Genomic DNA, 24,948 nt, shown 5'->3' with positions numbered 1-24,948 from the left:
CAGTTATGCTTATACCCTTGAGGAAGGTGGTCGCACCACCGAAACAGGCTGTCGGGTATTCTGGCTTTGGAAGTTGGTGGCAGGTCCCCGATGATGATGTTATGGGCTATGGATAAGTAACCTGCACCTCTTTATCTGCTTTTTGATTCCAATGTAATGCCATGTGCTTGATCTTTTTTTCATCAACATAAAATGTTTTTTCTTCAAACTGGTGTGCAGACCACTCTCTGTTAAAGGAGACACCCCACATATGCAATTCTTTATGTGATCTGGCACCCTAATTCACACCTGTTGGTGTGCGGTTCTTCAAATGTGTATATATATATGTATATATATATATATATATATATATATATATATATATATATATATATATATATATATATATATATATATATATATATATATATATATATAGACACATATACTGGTTCCCATATAGAGGGCAGTCAGTGAGGATATATATATATACACACATATATACTGGTTCCCTTATAGAGGGCAGTCAGTGTGGTTAGTACAATGCTATATATATATATATATATATACACACACATACATACATACTGGTTCATGTCATGTCCTCAGTAGTGCTGTTACAGATGTCCCCAGTAATTTTTTAGCAAAAAAAAAAAAAAAAATGTTGTTCACATTCTGGAATGTATTATTATCGTAATAATTCGGATAACGGATATTCGGATACTCAACGTGTGTGTGTGTGTGTGTGTGTGTGTGTGTGTGTGTGTGTGTGTGTGTGTGTGTGTGTATATATATATATATATATATATATATATATATATCGAAAACAAAGGGGTAGTGACCCTTTTTCTGCGCTAATGTGGGGGCAGCACTTCTATTATGCCTTGCTGTTAATAAAGGCACGGTGGATACAAATAGAGATAAAGAAAGTAATAGGAGTGCGCCCTAAGAACAGTTTAACACCACAGAGCATACAGTTAAAATATCTGTATTTATTACAGCAATCAAGTACATATAAAAAACAACAATAATTTTGTCATAAAATTTGATCGGTAAATCCAAACAGAATGATCCCAGAGCAGGAAACAACCCTACGCGTTTCGTCCGTTTAGGACTTCATCAGGGGTAATTCTGGATCCAGTTCTATTTAATGCAACGATAATTAACCCGCATAAGATGGTAATTGGGGGAAATATGTTGTTAATAAACGGTCTATAAGGATTTATCAGCTTCAATTCTTAGACGTGATATCACGAAAAGGCTCCAAAGTAACCAAAGTATTTGTACTTAGATGTTTGAGCGAGGATGCATATAAGCATAGGCGACAGTAAATAGCCAATATCCAGTTCAATAATCACGAAATGAGCTTCAGGGAGCCAGGAGCTGTGTGTATTCCTAATGGAAGTACCGCGGTACTTCCATTAGGAATACACACAGCTCCTGGCTCATATGGGCGGTATTCAATGACCCTGATTCGCCAGGTTTTTATGGCGATTTTGTGCTGTTTGGCGAATTTCTGTCAAAAACGGTGAATCACCCTATTCAATGACCACATGGCGAATACATTTCTAGGTTTTTTTCACCATGATTCACCGAGTAGCAATCGCTATCTTTTTATGGTGAAGTGGAATGTGAACTTTTAAAATAAAGTGTTTTGTTTTTTACATTTGGTGTCAAAAAATCAGGAATTTTATTCTGAGGAGGGGCATGCTATTTTTATTCATGTGCTGTAAGCACATGAATATATATTTAATTTTAAAAATAATATTTTTTTTTTATTATTTTTTTTTTACACAGCATCCAGCAGGTGGCGCCAGAGCGGAGCCGCTCATTACATATTCATATATTCACTGCACGATCATTTTAATCGTGTGTAGTGAATATACGTGAGCCTGCTGGCACCGCTGGGGGGGGGGGCAGCCTGTGCTGCCTGGCACCCGGGGAGCACACCTAACCCCCCACAAAGGTCTGGGCTAGGCAGAGAGACTACCATCTCTCTGCCTGGCTCCGTCCTGAGGCTCCCTGCGGCAATCGCCGCAGGAGCTCATATTCGCCTGTCAGGGGCAGCGAGCCCCTGACACGTTGAATACCGGAGCCCGCTGGCTCCGGAACGTGGCGAATGTGCAGCGAATCCTAAAAAGGATTCGCTGCACCTCGCAGGTATTCACATTGAATACCGCCCATAAACTTGACAGCGCATCATCTCTATACTCTGCGTGCACTCCCTTATCGGTGTTCCTGTCACATATAAGCTATTGTCAGTTTACTCACGTAACTCACATGGTGATAGTACTTCTGTACCCCGCTCTGCACTCCCGCACTCCTACCCCTTTGATACAACTTCGAACGGCATGTAGCACACAATCCTAAGGCATCACAGGGAATTCCCCATGACGCGACTCAGACCAGCCCTTTGTTGCTTAGCAACAGGAAGCTTTCAGCTCCGTGCGTGGTGCTGATTGACAGCGCACTTTGAACCCCAAGGCGGGTCTGGCGCCCTTTTTTATGATAAATACTGCCTGGTTTGCTACTGTGTTGTACCCCTGAGGAAAACTGGCATGAGTCCAGTTGAAACAGACTGTCGGGTCTGTTTGATGTTGTATACGATGTTTGCCATGCTGTAAGCATCTTTCAAATACATTTATCTTTTCCAACTACAAAAACGAGTGCTGGTCTGTCTTCTTCCCTCCTGCAAAGTTGGGTAAGTGCTAACTCTATATATATACTGGTTCCCCTATAGTCAGTGTGGTTAGTGCAGTGCAGTGCTATATATATATATACACACACTGGTTCCCATAGAGAGCAGTCAGTGTGGTTAGTGCAGTGAGATATATATATATACTGGTTCCCATATAGAGGGCAGTCAGTGTGGTTAGTGCTGTTATTCCCAGCACTGCCCGCTGTTAGTAGAACAGACATATATAACACAATACTCGGCATGGTCAGACTGATCACATACCTTGCTGGGTATTACAGACCCCTCAGGACCACAGTAATCCGGGTCTCCCAGCTGCTGGTACCAATGTGTAAGTACAGGAGGAGTCAGTGCTGTTTCTGTCTCCGACTTACACCCCCTACTTCCGGGTCAGTGTGTGCACTATTTGCTGGTCCTCCACTTCCGGGTCAGGCCGGGGGCGTCCCTGTTTTTGCCAGTCCCCTCCCCCTTCCTTTTCCTAGAGAGGTGTGTATACGGCGATGCTCCGGTGGCCATTTTAACTAAGGGCAAATTCAACTTGGCTATATACTTTTTGCCCACAGTTCAGTCTCATACTACGGACGGTAATGACAGTTTGCAGGTTAATAGTTAACTCCTTATGTACTACAAATACACTTTAAGAAACGCACATCACATATTATATCGCTAGGTCTTAGTTATAGGCATTTATTTCATTCGTTTTACAGATTAATCCATTGTCCGCAGGTTAATATATTTATTTTCTCCCACTATATACTTAATAATAAAGGAATACCTCATACCCTCGTGGCCATGGGTAAAGTGGGTGTGGCCTTGTGTAAAGTGGGCGTGGTCACATCCCCAGGCACCCTGCCTCCGGTCCAGCAATTGCTGCAGCTCATGTCACATAAACACTGGGACACTGCCTGTGGTGGGGGAATGTCCCAAAATATCGGGACGTTCCTGCGATAAGTGGGACAGTTGGGAGGTATGAGAGGGACAGTGTGCACAAATTTGGGATTGTGGCCTAGCTGAAAAGGGGCGTGGCCTGTATTTACAGTGCTGCTGTGAGGCCACCCCCTGTTTTTGCCGCTATGCGGGCATGCTCTGAAGAACAGAAGAGTGAGCCGCGGCACCTGGAGCGACAGTCCTGTCAGTGACAGTGAAGAACCTTCTCGCTCTAGGAACCGCAGCTCACTATTCAGTTGAGTTTATGGCAGTGGTCGCCAACCCGTCGCTTGCTGGCTACTTGGTAGCTTAAGGAAGCGAACCGGGTGGAGCAACAACTCTGCACTCCGTCCAATTCCTGCCGCCGCTTGCCTTCTCCCTCTGAGGGGAGGAGAGTGCATCGCGTGTCTCTCCTACCCCTCACTGTACGGGATGCGGTTAATTTCCCGGCGGTCGGGACCCCGGCGGTCGGAATCCCGACACTGGAATCCCGACCGCCGAAATCCCGAAACTTTCTCCCTCCGTGGGTGTCCACGACACCCATAGAGGGAGAATAAAATAGCGTGCCGAGCGTAGCGAGGCACCGGGCCCGCTGCGTGGCGAGCGCAGCGAGCCCGCAAGGGGGGGCGATCCGTGTCCCCCCCCTTGTCGGGATTTCGGCGGTCGGGATTCCAGTGTCGGGATTCCGACCGCCGGGATCCCGACCGCCGGGAAATCATATCGGATCCCACTGTACATCCCTCTGACTGGGCCGTTTACCAATCAGAGCTCGCAGGCCGGCAGTCCATCAAGAACTGGCCCACGAGCTTTGATTGGCGGACGGCCCAGTCACAGGGAAGTGGGGGGGAAGGAGAGATGCGTGGCGTGCTGTGCTCTCCTCCCCTCGGTGACACAATAGCACTGCAGGGGGACGAAGGACTGTCCTCTCCCCATCTGGCAGCAGCAGCAACAGTGAGTGCTGCTGGGAAACTAGCACTGTGTGGGCATAGCAGTTTCTGGCACTGTGGGGGCATAGCAGTTTCTGGCAGTGTGGGGGCATACCAGCTTTCTGGCACTGTGCTAGCATAGCAGTTTCTGGCACTGTGGTGGCATACCAGCTTTCTGGCACTGTGGGGGCATAGCAGTTTCTGGCACTGTGGGGGCATAGCAGTTTCTGGCACTGTGGGGACATACCAGCTTTCTGGCACTGTGGGGACATACCAGCTTACTGGCACTGCGGGGACATACCAGCTTTCTGGCACTGCGGGGACATACCAGCTTTCTGGCACTGCGGGGACATACCAGCTTTCTGGCACTGTGGGGGTAGACCAGCTTTGTGGCACTGTGGGGACATAGCAGTTTCTGGCACTGTGTGGGTAGACCAGCTCTCTGGCACTGTGGGGGCATACCAGCTTTCTGGAACTGTGGGGGCATAGCAGCTTTCTGGCACTGTGGGGGCATAGCAGCTTTCTGGCACTGTGGGGGCATAGCAGCTTTCTGGCACTGTGTGGACATACCAGCTTTCTGGCACTGTGTGGGTAGACCAGCTTTCTGGAACTGTGGGGGCATAGCAGTTTCTGGCCCTGTGGGGACATACCAGTTTCCTGGCCCTGTGGGGACATACCAGCTATCTGGCACTGCGGGGACATAGCAGTTTCTGGCACTACGGGGACATACCAGCTTTCTGGCACTGTGTGGGTAGACCAGCTCTCTGGCACTGTGGGGGCATACCAGCTTTCTGGCACTGTGTGGACATACCAGCTTTCTGGCACTGTGGGGACATACCAGCTTTCTGGCACTGTGGGGACATACCAGCTTTCTGGCACTGCGTGGACATACCAGCTTTCTGGCACTGCGTGGACATACCAGCTTTCTGGCACTGCGGGGACATACAAGCTTTCTGGCACTGCGGGGACATACCAGCTTTCTGGCACTGTGGGGACATAGCAGTTTCTGGCACTGTGTGGGTAGACCAGCTCTCTGGCACTGTGGGGGCATACCAGCTTTCTGGAACTGTGGGGGCATAGCAGCTTTCTGGCACTGTGGGGGCATAGCAGCTTTCTGGCACTGTGTGGACATACCAGCTTTCTGGCACTGTGGGGACATAGCAGCTTTCTGGCACTGTGGGGGCATACCAGCTTTCTAGCACTATGTGGACATACCAGCTTTCTGGCACTGTGGGGACATACCAGCTTTCTGGCACTGTGGGGGCATAGCAGCTTTCTGGCACTGTGGGGACATAGCAGTTTCTGGCACTGCGGGGACATACCAGGTTTCTGGCACTATGTGGACATACCAGCTTTCTGGCACTGTGGGGGTAGACCAGCTTTCTGGCACTGTGGGGACATACCAGCTTTCTGGCACTGCGGGGACATACCAGCTTTCTGGCACTATGTGGACATACCAGCTTTCTGGCACTGTGGGGACATACCAGCTTTCTGGCACTGTGGGGACATACCAGCTTTCTGGCACTGTGGGGACATACCAGCTTTCTGGCACTGTGGGGACATACCAGCTTTCTGGCACTGTGGGGACATACCAGCTTTCTGGCACTGTGGGGACATACCAGCTTTCTGGCACTGCGGGGACATAGCAGTTTCTGGCACTGTGGGGGTAGAACAGCTTTGTGGCACTGTGGGGGCATAGCAGTTTCTGGCACTGTGGGGGCATAGCAGCTTTCTGGCACTGTGTGGACATACCAGCTTTCTGGCACTGTGTGGGTAGACCAGCTGTCTGGCACTGTGGGGGCATAGCAGTTTCTGGCCCTGTGGGGACATACCAGTTTCCTGGCCCTGTGGGGACATACCAGCTATCTGGCACTGCGGGGACATAGCAGTTTCTGGCACTACGGGGACATACCAGCTTTCTGGCACTGTGTGGGTAGACCAGCTCTCTGGCACTGTGGGGGCATACCAGCTTTCTGGCACTGTGTGGACATACCAGCTTTCTGGCACTGTGGGGACATACCAGCTTTCTGGCACTGTGGGGACATACCAGCTTTCTGGCACTGTGGGGACATACCAGCTTTCTGGCACTGTGGGGACATACCAGCTTTCTGGCACTGTGGGGACATAGCAGCTTTCTGGCACTGTGGGGACATACCAGCTTTCTGGCACTGTGGGGACATAGCAGCTATCTGGCACTGTGGGGGCATAGCAGCTTTCTGGCACTGTGGGGGCATACCAGCTTTCTGGCACTGTGGGGGCATACCAGTTTCCTGGCCCTGTGGGGACATACCAGCTATCTGGCACTGCGGGGACATAGCAGTTTCTGGCACTACGGGGACATACCAGCTTTCTGGCACTGTGTGGGTAGACCAGCTCTCTGGCACTGTGGGGGCATACCAGCTTTCTGGCACTGTGTGGACATACCAGCTTTCTGGCACTGTGTGGACATACCAGCTTTCTGGCACTGTGGGGACATACCAGCTTTCTGGCACTGTGGGGACATACCAGCTTTCTGGCACTGTGGGGACATACCAGCTTTCTGGCACTGTGGGGGCATACCAGCTTTCTGGCACTGTGGGGACATAGCAGCTTTCTGGCACTGTGGGGACATACCAGCTTTCTGGCACTGTGGGGACATACCAGCTTTCTGGCACTGTGGGGACATACCAGCTTTCTGGCACTGTGCGGACATACCAGCTTTCTGGCACTGTGGGGGCATAGCAGCTTTCTGGCACTGTGGGGGCATACCAGCTTTCTGGCACTGTGGGGGCATAGCAGTTTCTGGCACTGCGGGGACATACCAGCTTTCTGGCACTGTGGGGACATACCAGCTTTCTGGCACGGTGGAGACATACCAGCTTTCTGGCACTGTGTGGACATACCAGCTTTCTGGCACTGTGGGGACATACCAGCTTTCTGGCACTGTGTGGGTAGACCAGCTTTCTGGCACTGTGGGGACATACCAGCTTTCTGGCACTGTGGGGACATACCAGCTTTCTGGCACTGTGGGGACATACCAGCTTTCTGGCACTGTGGGGACATACCAGCTTTCTGGCACTGTGGGGGCATAGCAGCTTTCTGGCACTGTGTGGACATACCAGCTTTCTGGCACTGTGGGGGCATACCTGCTTTCTGGCACTGTGGGGACATACCAGCTCTCTGGCACTGTGGGGACATAGCAGCTTTCTGGCACTGTGGGGACATACCAGCTTTCTGGCACTGTGGGGGCATACCAGCTTTCTGGCACTGTGGGGACATACCAGCTTTCTGGCACTGTGGGGACATACCAGCTTTCTGGCACTGTGGGGGCATACCAGCTTTCTGGCACTGTGTGGACATACCAGCTTTCTGGCACTGTGGGGGCATAGCAGCTTTCTGGCACTGTGGGGACATACCAGCTTTCTGGCACTGTGGGGACATACCAGCTTTCTGGCACTGTGGGGACATACCAGCTTTCTGGCACTGTGGGGACATACCAGCTTTCTGGCACTGTGGGGACATAGCAGCTATCTGGCACTGTGGGGGCATAGCAGCTTTCTGGCACTGTGGGGGCATACCAGCTTTCTGGCACTGTGGGGACATACCAGCTTTCTGGCACTGTGGGGGCATACCAGCTTTCTGGCACTGTGGGGACATAGCAGCTTTCTGGCACTGTGGGGACATACCAGCTTTCTGGCACTGTGGGGACATAGCAGCTATCTGGCACTGTGGGGGCATAGCAGCTTTCTGGCACTGTGGGGGCATACCAGCTTTCTGGCACTGTGGGGACATACCAACTTTCTGGCACTGTGGGGGCATACCAGCTTTCTGGCACTGTGGGGACATAGCAGCTTTCTGGCACTGTGGGGACATACCAGCATTCTGGCACTGTGGGGACATACCAGCTTTCTGGCACTGTGGGGACATACCAGCTTTCTGGCACTGTGGGGACATACCAGCTTTCTGGCACTGTGGGGACATACCAGCTTTCTGGCACTGTGGAGAGGGGTTTGGATCGTTTTGTCTACAACAAGATAATCTACAAGCATTTGGTCAACACCATTAGGTCGACATGAGTTAGGTCGACAGGGTCATTAGGTCGCCATGGGGTAAGGTTGACACAAGCAAAAGGTCGACATGGAAAAAGTAAACATGGTGTTTTTTTAGTGTTTTTCACTGTTATTTTCACCAAAATGTTGACACAGTCGACATGGACACTGAAGCGTAGCACTGTGTCCCCTCGCATGGCTCCCTACGCTCGGCACACTATTTTATTCTCCCTCCATGCCCTAGTGGATGGTAGGGCATGAAATTATGCCTGTCGGCTCAAAAAACAGTCAAACACCCCATGTCGTCCTTTTGACTGTTGATCTAACCCATGTCGACCTAATGACCTGTCGACCTAAAGCCATGTCGACCTAGACACATGTCGACCTAACTTCATGTTGACCTAATGGTGTCGAACCAATGCTTGTCGACCATCATGCTGTAGACCAAATGACCATATCCCGTGGGGGCATACCAGCTTTCTGGCACTATGGGGGCATACCAGCTTTCTGGCACTGCACTATTGGAGGCATATGTGTATCTGGCACTATTGGGGGCAGATGTGTATCTGGCACTATTGGGGGCATATGTGTATCTGGCACTATTGGGGGCATATGTGTATCTGACACTACTGGTGGCATATGTGTATCTGGCACTATTGGGGCATATGTGTATCTGGCACTATTGGGGCATATGTGTATCTGGCACTAATGGGGCATATGTGTATCTGGCACTAATGGGGCATGTGTGTATCTGCCACTGTGGGAGCATATGTGTATCAGGCACTATTGGTGGCATATGTGTATCTGGCACTATTGGTGGCATATGTGTATCTGGCACTATTGGTGGCATATGTGTATCTGGCACTATTGGGGCATATGTGTATCTGGCACTATTGGGGCATATGTGTATCTGCCAACGTGGGAGCATATGTGTATCTGGCTCTATTGGTGGCATATGTGTATCTGGCACTATTGGGACATATGTGTATCTGGCACTATTGGTGGCATATGTGTATCTGGCACTATTGGGGCATATGTGTATCTGGCACTACTGGTGGCATATGTGTATCTGGAACTATTGGGGGCATATGTGTATCTGGCACTGTGGGAGCATATGTGTATCTGGCACTATTGGGGCATATGTGTATCTGGCACTAATGGGGCATATGTGTATCTGGCACTAATGGGGCATATGTGTATCTGGCACTAATGGGGCATATGTGTATCTGGCACCAATGGGGCATATGTGTATCTGGCACCGTGGGGGCATATGTGTATCTGGCACCGTGGGGGCATATGTGTATCTGGCACCGTGGGGGCATATGTGTATCAGGCACCGTGGGGGCATATGTGTATCAGGCACCGTGGGGGCATATGTGTATCAGGCACTATTGGTGGCATATGTATATCTGGCACTATTGGGGCATATGTGTATCTGGCACTATTGGTGGCATATGTGTATCTGGCACTATTGGGGCATATGTGTATCTGGCACTATTGGGGCATATGTGTATCTGCCACCGTGGGAGCATATGTGTATCTGGCACTATTGATGGCATATGTGTATCTGGCACTATTGGTGGAATATGTGTATCTGGCACTATTGGTGGAATATGTGTATCTGGCACTATTGGGGCATATGTGTATCTGGCACTATTGGGGCATATGTGTATCTGGCACTAATGGGGCATATGTGTATCTGCCACCGTGGGAGCATATGTGTATCTGGCACTATTGGGGAATATGTGTATCTGGCACTATTGGGGAATATGTGTATCTGGCACTATTGGTGGCATATGTATATCTGGCACTATTGGTGGCATATGTATATCTGGCACAATATCGGCATATGTGTATCTGGCCCTATTGGGGGCATATGTGTATCTGGCACTAATGGGGCATATGTGTATCTGGCACTAATGGGGCATATGTGTATCTGGCACTAATGGGGCATATGTGTATCTGGCACTAATGGGGCATATGTGTATCTGGCACTATTGGGGGCATGTGTGTATCTGGCACTATTGGGCCATGTGTATCTGGCACTATTGGGGCGCATATGTGTATCTGGCACTATTGGGGCATATGTGTATCTGGCACTATTGGGGCATATGTGTATCTGACACTACTGGTGGCATATGTGTATCTGGCACTATTGGGGGCATATGTGTATCTGGAACTATTGAGGGCATATGTGTATCTGGCACTATTGGGGCATATGTGTATCTGGCACTATTGGGGCATATGTGTACCTGGCACTAATGGGGAATATGTGTATCTGGCACTAATGGGGCATATGTGTATCTGGCACTAATGGGGCATATGTGTATCTGCCACCGTGGGAGCATATGTGTATCTGGCACTATTGGGGCATATGTGTATCTGGCACTATTGGTGGCATATGTGTATCTGGCACTATTGGGGCATATGTGTATCTGGCACTATTGGGGCATATGTGTATCTGGCACTATTGGGGCATATGTGTATCTGGCACTATTGGGGCATATGTGTATCTGCCACCGTGGGAGCATATGTGTATCTGGCACTATTGGTGTGATAATACAGAAAATCAACTAATCAATAAATCTATGCTTTTATTATATTCTGTTTTCCTGACTGCCGCTTTTATTGCTGCAGATGACTTTTGCCTGTTGCACACTGTACTATTCACTGCGTATGAGGCCTTCCCTTTGCGCTAAACAGTTATAATGCTGTATGTTAGAAGCAGCAGCCATTTTGTTAGGCATGACTTGCATATCTCGTTACAAGATGGCGTGTGGAGTTAGAATACTGCTGAAATAAGTAATTTCTTATGAGATATTGTTTTGGATTTCTGGGTTTAAGAATGCCTTATTGATGTAACAGAGAACAAGGACAGACACCTAGACTCCACAAACTGAATAATATGGGAACAAGGCCACACATGCGTAGACCCACAAGGCCACTGAAGTTGGGTGTTGGGTTAATTATGACATCATGATTGAAAGCAGAGCTTGCCAATAAGACTCAATGCTTATGAGTAATTAATTAATTAATGTGATAAAGGTTTAAATATCAGAGTGATAGAAGGAGGGACAAGGCAGTTGAGGAAGAACCAGCAAGCACGGGGGGGGCTGGAGGTAACTATGAAGGAGGTTTAATCATGGCTGATCACTGTCCTTGAAAGGTGTCCATTTTGATTTGATTTAGAATTACTGTTTAAGTATTAGCTAATCAATTTTATGTTTCTTGTGTTAGTCTGCATTTGCAAATATCTGTAATGAAGCTATTCTTTAAGTAAAGCATTGTCATACCTTTTATAACAAGGTTGTGTGGGTGTGCAATCATTTCAGCGTTGCCGTTATATTTAAAGGTAATAAAGTAAATAAATTTGGTTTGGGTTATTTATCATATCTAATCTTATCAGATAAATATCTGGTTTATCAGATGGAGGCCCCAGCGAGATTCAATGATGGTTGGTGTCCATATTTTATCAGTTATTGAGAAGATCAAAGTTTGAAAAAAAAAAATTAGCTATTGGAAAAAAAAAAAAAAATGTGTAGAATTTTTTTAAAGTCGGTGCATTTGTGTACCCTAATCTTCTCAAACATCTGTTAAGGTATGGTAATCCACAATTACTTGAAACGACTTCGCTATTTAATTATAAAACAAATAGATCGTAATTTAAGGCATGGAAAGACAACGCTGCATTTTGCAGACTGTCAGCTTGCTAAACCCCCCCGCATCGCCCATTTCTTCTCTGTGTCAGAGAATAGATAAGGAGAGCAGCGAGAAACTTGGCAAGAAGTTGTAAACAACATTGCTTGGGTCAGGAAGAGTATTTCTTTAGTTTATTTGCAAAACATGCAGACTATAGCAGGCATATTGATATAAAGGTTATGCTGGCAATAAATTTTCTACTTTTTAAAAAAAAAAATATTCTTTAAATGACAGTATTTTTTTTTGTTTGTTTGTTTTTATTTTTTGACCGCGGTTGGATTGTTTGGTGTATATTGTCTGCTGAGGATATTGCTGAAGTAACTAATCTGTAGCGGTTGTTTTGATAATTAGAGTTTCTTTGTTTGTCCAATCTATAAATTTGAAAGAAGTTGCATATATTTGTTGTAGGTTTTCCCGTGCTTATAATTTGGTGATTAGAGATAGGTATAGGAGATTGTGTATTTACATTTCTTTCTGGTTGTCTGGCCAGCAACATGTGGAAGAAATGTAATGCATGATTTATCCATAATCTGTATTGTTTGGAAACCCCCGGATTGTCTACTGTATATGGTTCATATAAGAAAATGTTAATAAATAATTAAGTATACGTTGCATTGTTAGAGCTAGCAAGCAGTCGGATTACAATAACAGTTTGAGCTAATTTCTTTATATCCATAGACAGAGGTCCGTTAAAATACAGAGTTTAAAGGAGTAGACGCTAATATTGTAAGCCAAGTAACAGTTCATTTTTACCACCAGAATAAATAAAGTTAATTGGAATATTGTTTATAACAAAGAAAGATCGAGTTTATCTCATTGTAAAGTTTTTTGGTCTCCTGTCTTGCGGAGATGAAGTACGTAATGTAGGACTGATGTTTTTCTGCTATGGGTTTTTGATTAAATTTTTTGGTTTATTAAACAAAGCAGCTGTGAGTTGGAAACTCTAAAGTGATGGATTCAGTTGATGTAATGCGAGATAAGGAGTTGTCCATGTTAGGTGAAGAAACAGGAAATGATCATGTGAATCCAATGTTTTTTTCATTTAATGAGTAATACATTTTGGATAAGAAAAGTGATATATATCGATGAGATATAAGTCCAATATAACATCTATTCTTAAAGGTTCATATTGATATATTAGACCATGTTTTCTGTTGGCAATTTCTGTTGCCTATTTGTTTGATCTGGATACATATATTGAATCAGATATACCTTGAGTAATGCGCAGATAAGTCCTGGGTTTATTTTTATTCTTATGAATGGAAGGTAATCAGTGATAACTGACTCAAGGCTGTGGGGTTTTCTTTAAGCCAATTTTTGTTTTGTTTTTGATTTGTGTTAATTTAATTTTGTTTGTTTTGAAAGGGGAGGGTACTAAATTTATAGAGTATCTTAAGGGGTTAATACTGTGGCCACAGTTAGCTAAATAACCAGGGGAGATAGTGATCTAATCGTGTAATGATCACTTAGACAATGTGCAGATATGGTAACAAAGAATGACATATTGCATATAATTTTTTTCTGATTTGATGAGTTGATTTTTTCCTGTGAAGAGTGCTGACCGGTAGCAAGATTCACAGGGGGTATCTGCCACCTACGTACAAGGTAGAATATATGGGGAAACATAATAAGAGAAGACAGGGTGGGGGTGGGACACGTGACTACTGATAACAGAGGACAGTAGATGAAACACCAGGCTGATAACAGAGAAGGACAGTAGGTGGCCCACTATACTGATAACAGAGAAGGACAGTATGTGGAAGGCGTAGGTGTGATAACAGTGACAGACACATAACGCAAGGTTAGGTTTTTTTTGGGAACATTTTTCATTTATTTTATTTACATTTTTGTCTTTGAAAGAGGTAACACCTTTTTAAGCATTTGTATGGGATCACAGAAAGTTCTGAGTATGTGACTAGTGTGAGCAAGTGAGAAGGTATAGAAAATACTATGCTGGTCATAGTTAGTTGGAATTGGCGATGATGATGCACCTGTGAGGTAATGATTATTTGATGAGAGTGGACGCGCAATGGTCTGGTGACAGGTGGTGAAAGCTTCAAGAATTGAGATAGTATATCCCACTAACCCACATATGTTTGGAAAGATTGTACTGTCCCACTGAGGGGTTAATTCTGTTCAGTGAGAAGTGAGGAGAGGTGATATGTCTTTTAGAGCCTTAGGGAGAAAAAGAAAAAAATGGGGAAAAAAAGAATTATTTTGAAATTTTTTGTTTATTTTTGAAAAAGCAGAAGGGAATAAGTTTTTTTTCAGTGATGAGGTGAGAGTAACATCAGAAATAACTCTGTAGGAGATTAAAGGCAGGAAATGGTTAATGAGATTGATAAGAGAGTAAAGTTTTATTCCTACATAATGTGAAATATCTAAGGAGTGTCACAGAACTGTTTTCCATAACAAGGACATGAAAGATTTTAGAATTGAAGATATTGTTTACCCTTTTGAAAAAGCACAATAAATATATTAAAGTTATTGCAATGTTTGTATGGGACAGTGATCAGCCATACCCAAGGATGACCTCCAGCCCCCTCCCCTCTGCTTCCCTCATGTGATAATGTTGTTTTGTCAACATCTGTTTAAAAAAACTGCCATTTTTTTTTCCAAATGACAAATGCTAATATGATGTCTGAGCTTAATAATGCTATTGCTTTTGCTTGCTTTATTTAAATTAAATCCCAGCCAATAGAGGTGTGACCATTCCAGAGAAAAGATTAATTTACAAATTGATGCATTTCATTTTGCACAGAAAAAGCAAGTGTTTAAAAAATAAATAAATAATAATATTATTTTTATTATTATTATTATTATTATTATTATTATTATTATTACTGAGCCACTAGAAATTATTTAGAAAATAATATTGAGTCTGCAGGTACCTCTGCAGAATCCTTATCAAAGCCCTTATTGAAAAATGCAGATTTTATAGTGATTATTATAAGATGCATATTGAGTTGCATTTTTATGCTTACTGATTTATCTGATTGCATGTTGCCACTTTACTAGATCCATTGGTCATGCATATGAGCCCACAAATAAGGAATGGAGGTCACAATTAGGTGCAGCACTACTGGGTTCTGCTACTAGTAAATCACATTTGCTGCACAACTAATCATGATATTATCTCAAATATTTGTAATGATTTAATGATTGTTTTTTCTCAGAGTGGTTTGGAAGAAATTGTGTATTATTAACAGGAATCCATGAGAGACTGCTGTCAGAAGGCACTAACCGATATGAGGACCCTCACGGGGTTAGAGGATACGAGTGATGCTCATAGGGCATTAGCAATTAGTATTTTGATAAGTTTTCAACTACTCATCCTGTCACAAGTTTCTAAACATCTATGGACCACAAGAAATAGTTTTTTTCCGATTTTACAACAAAGCATATTATCTAATATCCATAGTATTTGCAACACTCTGTTATTGCAGGTTATCTACCCAATGCGATTATTCTTATTATTTTTTTAGTGTAAATCAATTCATTTTACAGTTATGGAAGTATTACAGTCATCTAATCATTGATTTATGATCTGCATATCTCTTACGATCACATAGCAGATAGTCAGGACTTACTACATTTATTTACAGCACAGTCCAATATACGTGGACTCAATTAAACCAAAGTTTTATGGACAGCCCCACTATGTCCCACAATGAGTTGCATGATTCCTACCACATTGCTGATTCAATATGCTTATGATCTAATGATGTGTTTAAATTCTTTACAGGATTCTCTTACTGACACCTTTTCTATTACTACTACTAAATCTAACTGACACAGAGCTGACAAAGTACAATATACTGACATCATTGCTTCATTTGAGGCTCTGAGACACGCACTGACAGAAACCACAGCACTGGATATATCAGATTTATCATATACCTGTCTTTACTGTAATGAACAACAAGCAGAGGCCTTGGGAGTTTGAACACATATACATTGGGGTTCACATAGACCCATCAGGTGTTACAGTTGCACACTTGACCGAGTGGCATCTGCTTTACCAACATGTTTAAGGACTGTGGCGGCTGCTGCAGCCTTTGTATAGAAATTACAGAACACCGCACACAATGTGTCTCTAATGCTACATCTTTTCTAATGAACTTTTCACGGACAAGACACATTTCCAGTGCATGGTTCTCTCGTTGGGAACTTTTGCTCCCAGCGCCACATGACCTGACTATTGTCAGGTGTGGTACGCTAAATCCTGCTACTCTGCTACCTGGTGGGACCCGGGAGTCCCAGAGGATGGATGAGATGCAGGATTTAGAACATGATTGTGAGGAATATTTAAAGCAAAATTTCTCCAATTAGACCTGATATCTCTGACACGCCACTACCATCTACAAAGATTGTAGTTGTCACCAACAAGGAGACTCAGGATGGCCATATACGGGATATGCGGTAGTATTGGATTTAGAGATCCTCATTTTCCATCGTGAATTTGCTATGATGTAATACGCTAATATCACAGCAAGTAAAGGAGCTCATTGAGGCTGTGCAACTCCCTGCAAAGGCAGTAGTTGTTAAGTGTCAAGCTCACATGTTATAAAGTGATCTTGTTGCACTTGGTAACAAAAATAAGATGGCCACTGTTGTGAATCACACCACTATACAATTTAATGTTTTTACAATTGACCAGCAGAATCTCATAAAACATCAAGAGTTGTGTATTTAAAAGGAATGTGCCAATGGATGATGAATGGATACAGTCAAAAGGCTAATGGCCTATGTAAAGATGGTGGGAGCAGATCAGTAGCTCCCCAAACCCCTCCTCCTGGCATATGCGGAAGCTGCCCATGGGATGACCCATGTAAGGAGAGAGAGGGCATTTATGTTGATTTCATCTTATGCAGAGGCCCAAACGCATCTGCAGAAGAATGAACTCAGAAAAATTATTCCTATAGAACCATCAAACATTTCTCCTACCACTGGTCCATTCCTAAGGTTAAAAATATTTTTTGGGAAATTTACATGCATTTAAAATTGTCATTATATTTAAATGGTATCTGATGTTATCTTGATTATAAGGAACATCCCAGCTGTCCCATGTACAGCATCCTTTACAGCAAAGAAATTTATTGAGAAATTGGTGTTCAGATATGTTATCCCATAAGGTATATGGTATTAAAAAAAAAAATTATAGAGGTACATATTTGACAGGAAAGGTATTCTAAGGAATAAGTCAAAATATGGGTATGAAAATTTGGTTGCACTCACCACACACTTAAAGGTTTTAGTCAAAATTGAACATGTTAACAAATGCACATTGAGAACACATTATTTAGGGTGGGTGTAGGAATTACCATGAGTTGACTTGAAGTTTTGTCTTCGGTTTTGTATGACATTCACACTACTCCTCAGCAGCCACTGAACCTGTCCCCTTATAAGATCATTATTTTAATTGATATAAACATTTTTTATTTTTTGGGAGACCATCAATCCCTATTCAACATCCAGCAGCAGACTTGTCACTCTAATTCTCACATTATCTAAATACTTTGCCAGAAAAGCAAACAAGCTTATGAAGGGATGTTGTTATAAGGTCCAGCCTGGAGACTATGCAATGGTGAGAAAATTCTTACAATTAAATGTCTCGTAGATCAAAGGCAAGACCCGTCCCTGTGAAACAAACCGATTGAATTAATGCGTCTCACTGCAAGAAGGTTTCCGACCTGGTGGTGATATCAGTTGAAAGAAAAAGAAACTGATGCAGATAAATATGGTGACTGGGATTCTAACTTAATAAACTTATTTGATGATGGGCCTGTCCAGGGCCCCCACACAGACCAAGACAAGATCCACGGAATCGGGGGGCATCCTTAGTGGTGTCCCTGCGGGTTGTGGGCAAGAAGAGGTCCACGGAATCGGGGGATACCCTTAGTGGTGTCCCTGCGGGTTGTGGACAAGGTGTAAAACAATGATCCCCATGAGTGACCAAGTTTCCCATACACTTGCTAACTGAAGAAGTCATTTTTGTTTTTTTAAGTTTTCATATTTTTATAGTGAATGAGGGTTACCAGGGATTGGTTGCTGGCAAGGACAGTGTGTATAGTTATCAAAGAGGTACTACTAGAGTCATGGTGGTGTATTCTACTTCTGCTTTTAATTTTAATCCCACAAGTAATAATCATAACAGACACACATATACATCATACTACTGATGCTCCCAGGTTTCGGTATGCATCAGAGGATGGTAATAAAATACTGATAGCCAATATGTTAAACTAATTAGAAGGTTTAAAATAAATATATGAGTAATAACATAAAAGTAACTAAGAACATCCACACCAGAACCATTGATAGAATACATCTAGTAAGGTATCAGTAAAGAAGAGGCATTCTAAATAAGGATGGTAACAATGGTGCAAATATAATATCTATATGCAAACTGACATTTCTTCTTTAAGACGCTCATCATGAGCTGATAAAAAGAACAATAAGGTAAACTGATTGTTGGTTATATTGTCATCTACGGTATCACTCCGGTAATGTTGGGTTAATGGCTACTTATATTTGCAGTCAAATCAAACAACACTTCATTTTCTATGTAGGATTTACACAAGTGAATCTTATGAGGTTACTGACTCTCCCTAGGTTTAAAATTGGTAAAGAGTGTAATAACAGGAGATATTTTGGAGTACAACAAAACATGTAGTTATCATGTGACAGAGTTGAGTGAGCTAGTGGAAAATATTGATAAAAAGGGTACTCATTGAATTGTTTCTTATGATGTTTTCTCAAACATACTGTCTCATAAGCCATGGACATTACCACAAGGATTATAAGGTTTCTAAATGGTTACAAACAAGATCTATTGTAATAAAATGTACTTTTACTAATTAATACAGTGGTGATTCAACATGAAGATTTGAAAGTAACATATGGTATATTAGAGAAACACACTTATTTACATTATCCCAAGTTTATAAAATTGTATTTGAATTTGTGAATATAATTAAAATATGGTACAAAACGGATGGTGACATTAAAAGGAAAGTTGAATGAAATTATTTGGGTTGAAAAAATTTTAGTTTATTGAACAGGTGTGAGTGATGTGATTCACTACAGTTGGTTTATTTGGTTGAACCCCAATAACTGGTTCGCATAAGTCAATGTTATATATGCTTTAAGAAGTTTGATGTTTTTGCCAAGATAATATTATTGATTTTTCTGTATACTAGTGAAATGCTTCAAGAAGGTTTTCCGATGTATTAAGAGAGAAACAAATGATGCACAGTACGAGAGATGTGAACTTTTTTTCGGAGATATGAAAAAAGTTGAGGATGGACTGATAATACAGAAAATCAACTAATCAATAAATCTATGCTTTTATTATATTCTGTTTTCCTGACTGCCGCTTTTATTGCTGCAGATGACTTTTGCCTGTTGCACACTGTACTATTCACTGCGTATGAGGCCTTCCCTTTGCGCTAAACAGTTATAATGCTGTATGTTAGAAGCAGCAGCCATTTTGTTAGGCATGACTTGCATATCTCGTTACAAGATGGCGTGTGGAGTTAGAATACTGCTGAAATAAGTAATTTCTTATGAGATATTGTTTTGGATTTCTGGGTTTAAGAATGCCTTATTGATGTAACAGAGAACAAGGACAGACACCTAGACTCCACAAACTGAATAATATGGGAACAAGGCCACACATGCGTAAACCCACAAGGCCACTGAAGTTGGGTGTTGGGTTAATTATGACATCATGATTGAAAGCAGAGCTTGCCAATAAGACTCAATGCTTATGAGTAATTAATTAATTAATGTGATAAAGGTTTAAATATCAGAGTGATAGAAGGAGGGACAAGGCAGTTGAGGAAGAACCAGCAAGCACGGGGGGGGCTGGAGGTAACTATGAAGGAGGTTTAATCATGGCTGATCACTGTCCTTGAAAGGTGTCCATTTTGATTTGATTTAGAATTACTGTTTAAGTATTAGCTAATCAATTTTATGTTTCTTGTGTTAGTCTGCATTTGCAAATATCTGTAATGAAGCTATTCTTTAAGTAAAGCATTGTCATACCTTTTATAACAAGGTTGTGTGGGTGTGCAATCATTTCAGCGTTGCCGTTATATTTAAAGGTAATAAAGTAAATAAATTTGGTTTGGGTTATTTATCATATCTAATCTTATCAGATAAATATCTGGTTTATCAGGTGGCATATGTATATCTGGCACTATTGGGGCATATGTGTATCTGGCACTATTGGGGCATATGTGTATCTGGCACTAATGGGGCATATGTGTATCTGGCACTAATGGGGCATATGTGTATCTGCCACCGTGGGAGCATATGTGTATATGGCACTATTGGTGGCATATGTATATCTGGCACTATTGGGGCATATGTGTATCTGGCACTATTGGGGCATATGTGTATCTGGCACTAATGGGGCATATGTGTATCTGGCACTAATGGGGCATATGTGTATCTGGCACTATTGGTGGCATATGTGTATCTGGCACTATTGGTGGCATATGTGTATCTGGCACTATTGGGGCATATGTGTATCTGGCACTATTGGGGCATATGTGTATCTGGCACCGTGGGAGCATATGTGTATCTGGCACTATTGGTGGCATATGTATATCTGGCACTATTGGGGCATATGTGTATCTGGCACTATTGGGGCATATGTGTTTCTGGCACTATTGGGGGGCATATGTGTATCTGACACTATTGGGGGCATATGTGTATCTGACACTATTGGGGGCATATGTGTATCTAGCAACGTGGGGGCATATGTGTATCTGGCACTATTGGGAGCATATGTGTATCTGGCACTGTGGGGGCATATGTGTATCTGGCACCATGGGGACATATGTGTATCTGGTACTATTGGTGGAATATGTATATCTGGCACTATTGGGGCATATGTATATCTGGCATTATTGGGGGCATATGTGTATCTGGCACTATTGGGGCATATGTATATCTGGCATTATTGGGGGCATATGTGTATCTGGCACTATTGGGGGCATATGTGTATCTGGCACTATTGGTGGCATATGAGTATCTGGCACTATTGGTGGCATATGTGTATCTGGCACTATTGGTGGCATATGTGTATCTGGCACTATTGGTGGCATATGTGTATCTGGCACAATTGGTGGCATATGTGTATCTGGCACTCTTGGGGCATATGTGTATCTGGAACTATTGGGGCATATGTGGATCTGGCACTATTGGGTCATATGTGTATCTGGCACTATTGGGTCATATGTGTATCTGGCACTAATGGGGCATATGTGTATCTGGCACTAATGGGGCATATGTGTATCTGGCACTAATGGGGCATATGTGTATCTGGCACTATTGGGGCATATGTGTATCTGGCACTATTGGGGCATATGTGTATCTGGCACTATTGGGGAATATGTGTATCTGGCACCATTGGTGGCATATGTATATCTTGCACAATTTCGGCGTATGTGTATCTGGCACTATTGGGGGCATATGTGTATCTGGCACTAATGGGGCATATGTGTATCTGCCACCGTGGGAGCATATGTGTATCTGGCACTATTGGGGGCATGTGTGTATCTGGCACTATTGGGACATGTGTATCTGGCACTATTGGACGCATATGTGTATCTGTCACTATTCGGGGCATATGTGTATCTGGCACTATTGGGGGCATATGTGTATCTGGCACTATTGGGGGCATATGTGTATCTGGCACTACTGGTGGCATATGTGTATCTGGCACTTTTGGTGGCATATGTGTATCTGGCACTATTGGGGCAAATGTGTATCTTGCACTATTGGGGGCATATGTGTATCTGGCACTATTGGTGGCATATGTGTATCTGGCACTATTGGTGGCATATGTGTATCTGGCACTATTGGGGCATATGTGTATCTGGCACTATTGGGGCATATGTGTATCTGGCACCGTGGGAGCATATGTGTATCTGGCACTATTGGTGGCATATGTATATCTGGCACTATTGGGGCATATGTGTATCTGGCACTATTGGGGCATATGTGTTTCTGGCACTATTGGGGGGCATATGTGTATCTGACACTATTGGGGGCATATGTGTATCTGACACTATTGGGGGCATATGTGTATCTGGCAACGTGGGGGCATATGTGTATCTGGCACTATTGGGAGCATATGTGTATCTGGCATCATGGGGACATATGTGTATCTGGTACTATTGGTGGAATATGTATATCTGGCACTATTGGGGCATATGTATATCTGGCATTATTGGGGGCATATGTGTATCTGGCACTATTGGGGCATATGTATATCTGGCATTATTGGGGGCATATGTGTATCTGGCACTATTGGGGGCATATGTGTATCTGGCACTAATGGGGCATATGTGTACCTGGCACTATTGGTGGCATAAGTATATCTGGCACTGCACTATTGGGGGCATATGTATATCTGGCACCGTGGGAGCATATGTGTATCTGCCACTATTGGTGGCATATGTGCATCTGGCACTATTGGGGGCATATGTGTATCTGGCACTATTGGGGGGCATATATATATCTGGCACTATTGGGGCATATGAGTATCTGGCCCTATTGGGGGGCATATGGGTACTTGTTTCCTAGAACAGCCACAATCTTGTCCATCGTCTACATTAAAGTTAAGGTAGACAAACATGATGGACCCGATTTCCTTTGAAATCAGGTCCATTTTGCCGGCAAAGGCAAAATCGGGATCATCGCGTCGGTTGTGTGCATTAACATGGCTCGCGACGCGACTGACGCGATTCTGCCATAGGCTTTAATGTTAAAATAATTTTAACAGTAAAATCGGGAGCATCGCGTCGGTCTTGTGCCATTATAATGGCACAAGATGAGATGGACTTGATTAAGTCCATTTTACATAGCAAACAATGTGAAATGGGCAAATATGACCCATTTCACATTGTATATGGGCCCGTCATCGTTAAAAAGTTAAGCAACCCCATTGTGAGCGTCACCCCACGATTGATGCGAACCCAAAGCGTGGCGAGCGCAGACCTTTTCATACCCCTACTATCCACGTTGGCGTGGAGTTGAGCGAGCCACCGAGCCCGAAGCGTGGCGAGGGGACGCGTATACCTGTGAAGTTATACGCGTCCGCTCGCCACGCTTCGGCCACACTTTATATTCTCAACTCCATGCCAACGTGGATAGTAGGAATATGAAATGGTCGGAGGACGCGTACCGCTGCGCTCGCCACGCTTCGGGTTGGCGTCAATCGTGGGGTGCCGTTGAGGGGGTAAAATTTGGGGTCTGGAGACTACTTTACATCGAATCCAATGTAAAATAGAGTCCCAGGGGCCGTATTCACATTTGATTCAATGTAAAAATCGGGTCGATCGCATCGCATGCGATTTGACCGACGCAATTTTTCCGACCCGATCACCCCGATACAAATCGTTGTGGCCGTGCTAGGAAACAAGTACCGGCATATGTGTATCTGGCACTATTGGAGCATGTGTATCTGGCACTATTGGTGGCATATGTATATCTGGCACTGCACTATTGGGGGCATATGTATATCTGGCACTGCACTATTGGGGGCATATGTGTATCTGGCACTGCACTATTGGGGGCATATGTGTATCTGGCACTATTGGAGGCATATGTGTATCACATCCCCATTTTCATTGGCCACACCCCATGTGGCTACACTCGTTTTTTGGCGCACAGTACCGCCAGAGTATATTTAGAATGGCACCACAATCGGGGGGGGGGGGGGGGGGGGGGGCGGGGGAGGCCTTGTTTATCTGGCAGTGCTGGGACTTATGTATGTGGCATATTGGACATTGCAGTGTGTGGCATATTGTGTCTGTGGCATTGCGGTATGTGGCATAATGTGTAAACAGCATTTTTCAATTATTATGCAGATTTATTTTTATTATTAATTGACGGGCGGCCCAGTCACAGGGAAGTGAGGGGGGAAGGAGAGACACACGGTGTACTGTGCTCTCCTCCCCTTGGTGACACAATAGCACTGCAGGGGGACAACGGACTGTTCTCTCCCCATCCGGCAGCAGCAGCAACGGTGAGTGCAGCTGCTGGGAAACTAGCACTGTGGGGGCATAGCAATTTCTGACACTATTGGGGCATACCAGCTTTCTGGCACTGTGGGGGCATACCAGCTTTCTGGCACTGTGCGGGCATAGCAGTTTCTTGCACTGTGTGGACATACCAGCTTTCTGGCACTGTGGGGCATAGCAGTTTCTGGCACTGTGGGGACATACCAGCTTTCTGGCACTGTGGGGCAGAGCAGTTTCTGGCACTGTGGGGGCATACCAGCTTTCTGGCATTGTGTGGGCATACCAGCTTTCTGGCACTGTGGGGGCATACCAGCTTTCTGGCACTGTGGGGGCATACCAGCTTTCTGGCACTGTTGGGGCAGACCAGTTTTCTGGCACTGTCGGGACATACCAGCTTTCTGGCACTGTGGGGACATACCAGCTTTCTGGCACTGTGGGGGTAGACCAGCTTTCTAGAACTGTGGGGACATACCAGCATTCTGACACTGTGTGGGTAGACCAGCTTTCTGGCACTGTGTGGGTAGACCAGCTTTCTGGCACTGTGGGGGACATAGCAGCTTTCTGGCACTGTGTGGGTAGACCAGCATTCTGGCACTGTGGGGGTAGACCAGCTTTCTGGCACTGAGGGGGTAGACCAGCTTTCTGGCACTGAGGGG

Source organism: Crinia signifera, chromosome 4, assembly GCF_055691185.1.
Source record: "Crinia signifera chromosome 4, ASM5569118v1, whole genome shotgun sequence".
Taxonomy (NCBI): domain Eukaryota; kingdom Metazoa; phylum Chordata; class Amphibia; order Anura; family Myobatrachidae; genus Crinia; species Crinia signifera.
This window is presented reverse-complemented; position numbering follows the sequence as displayed.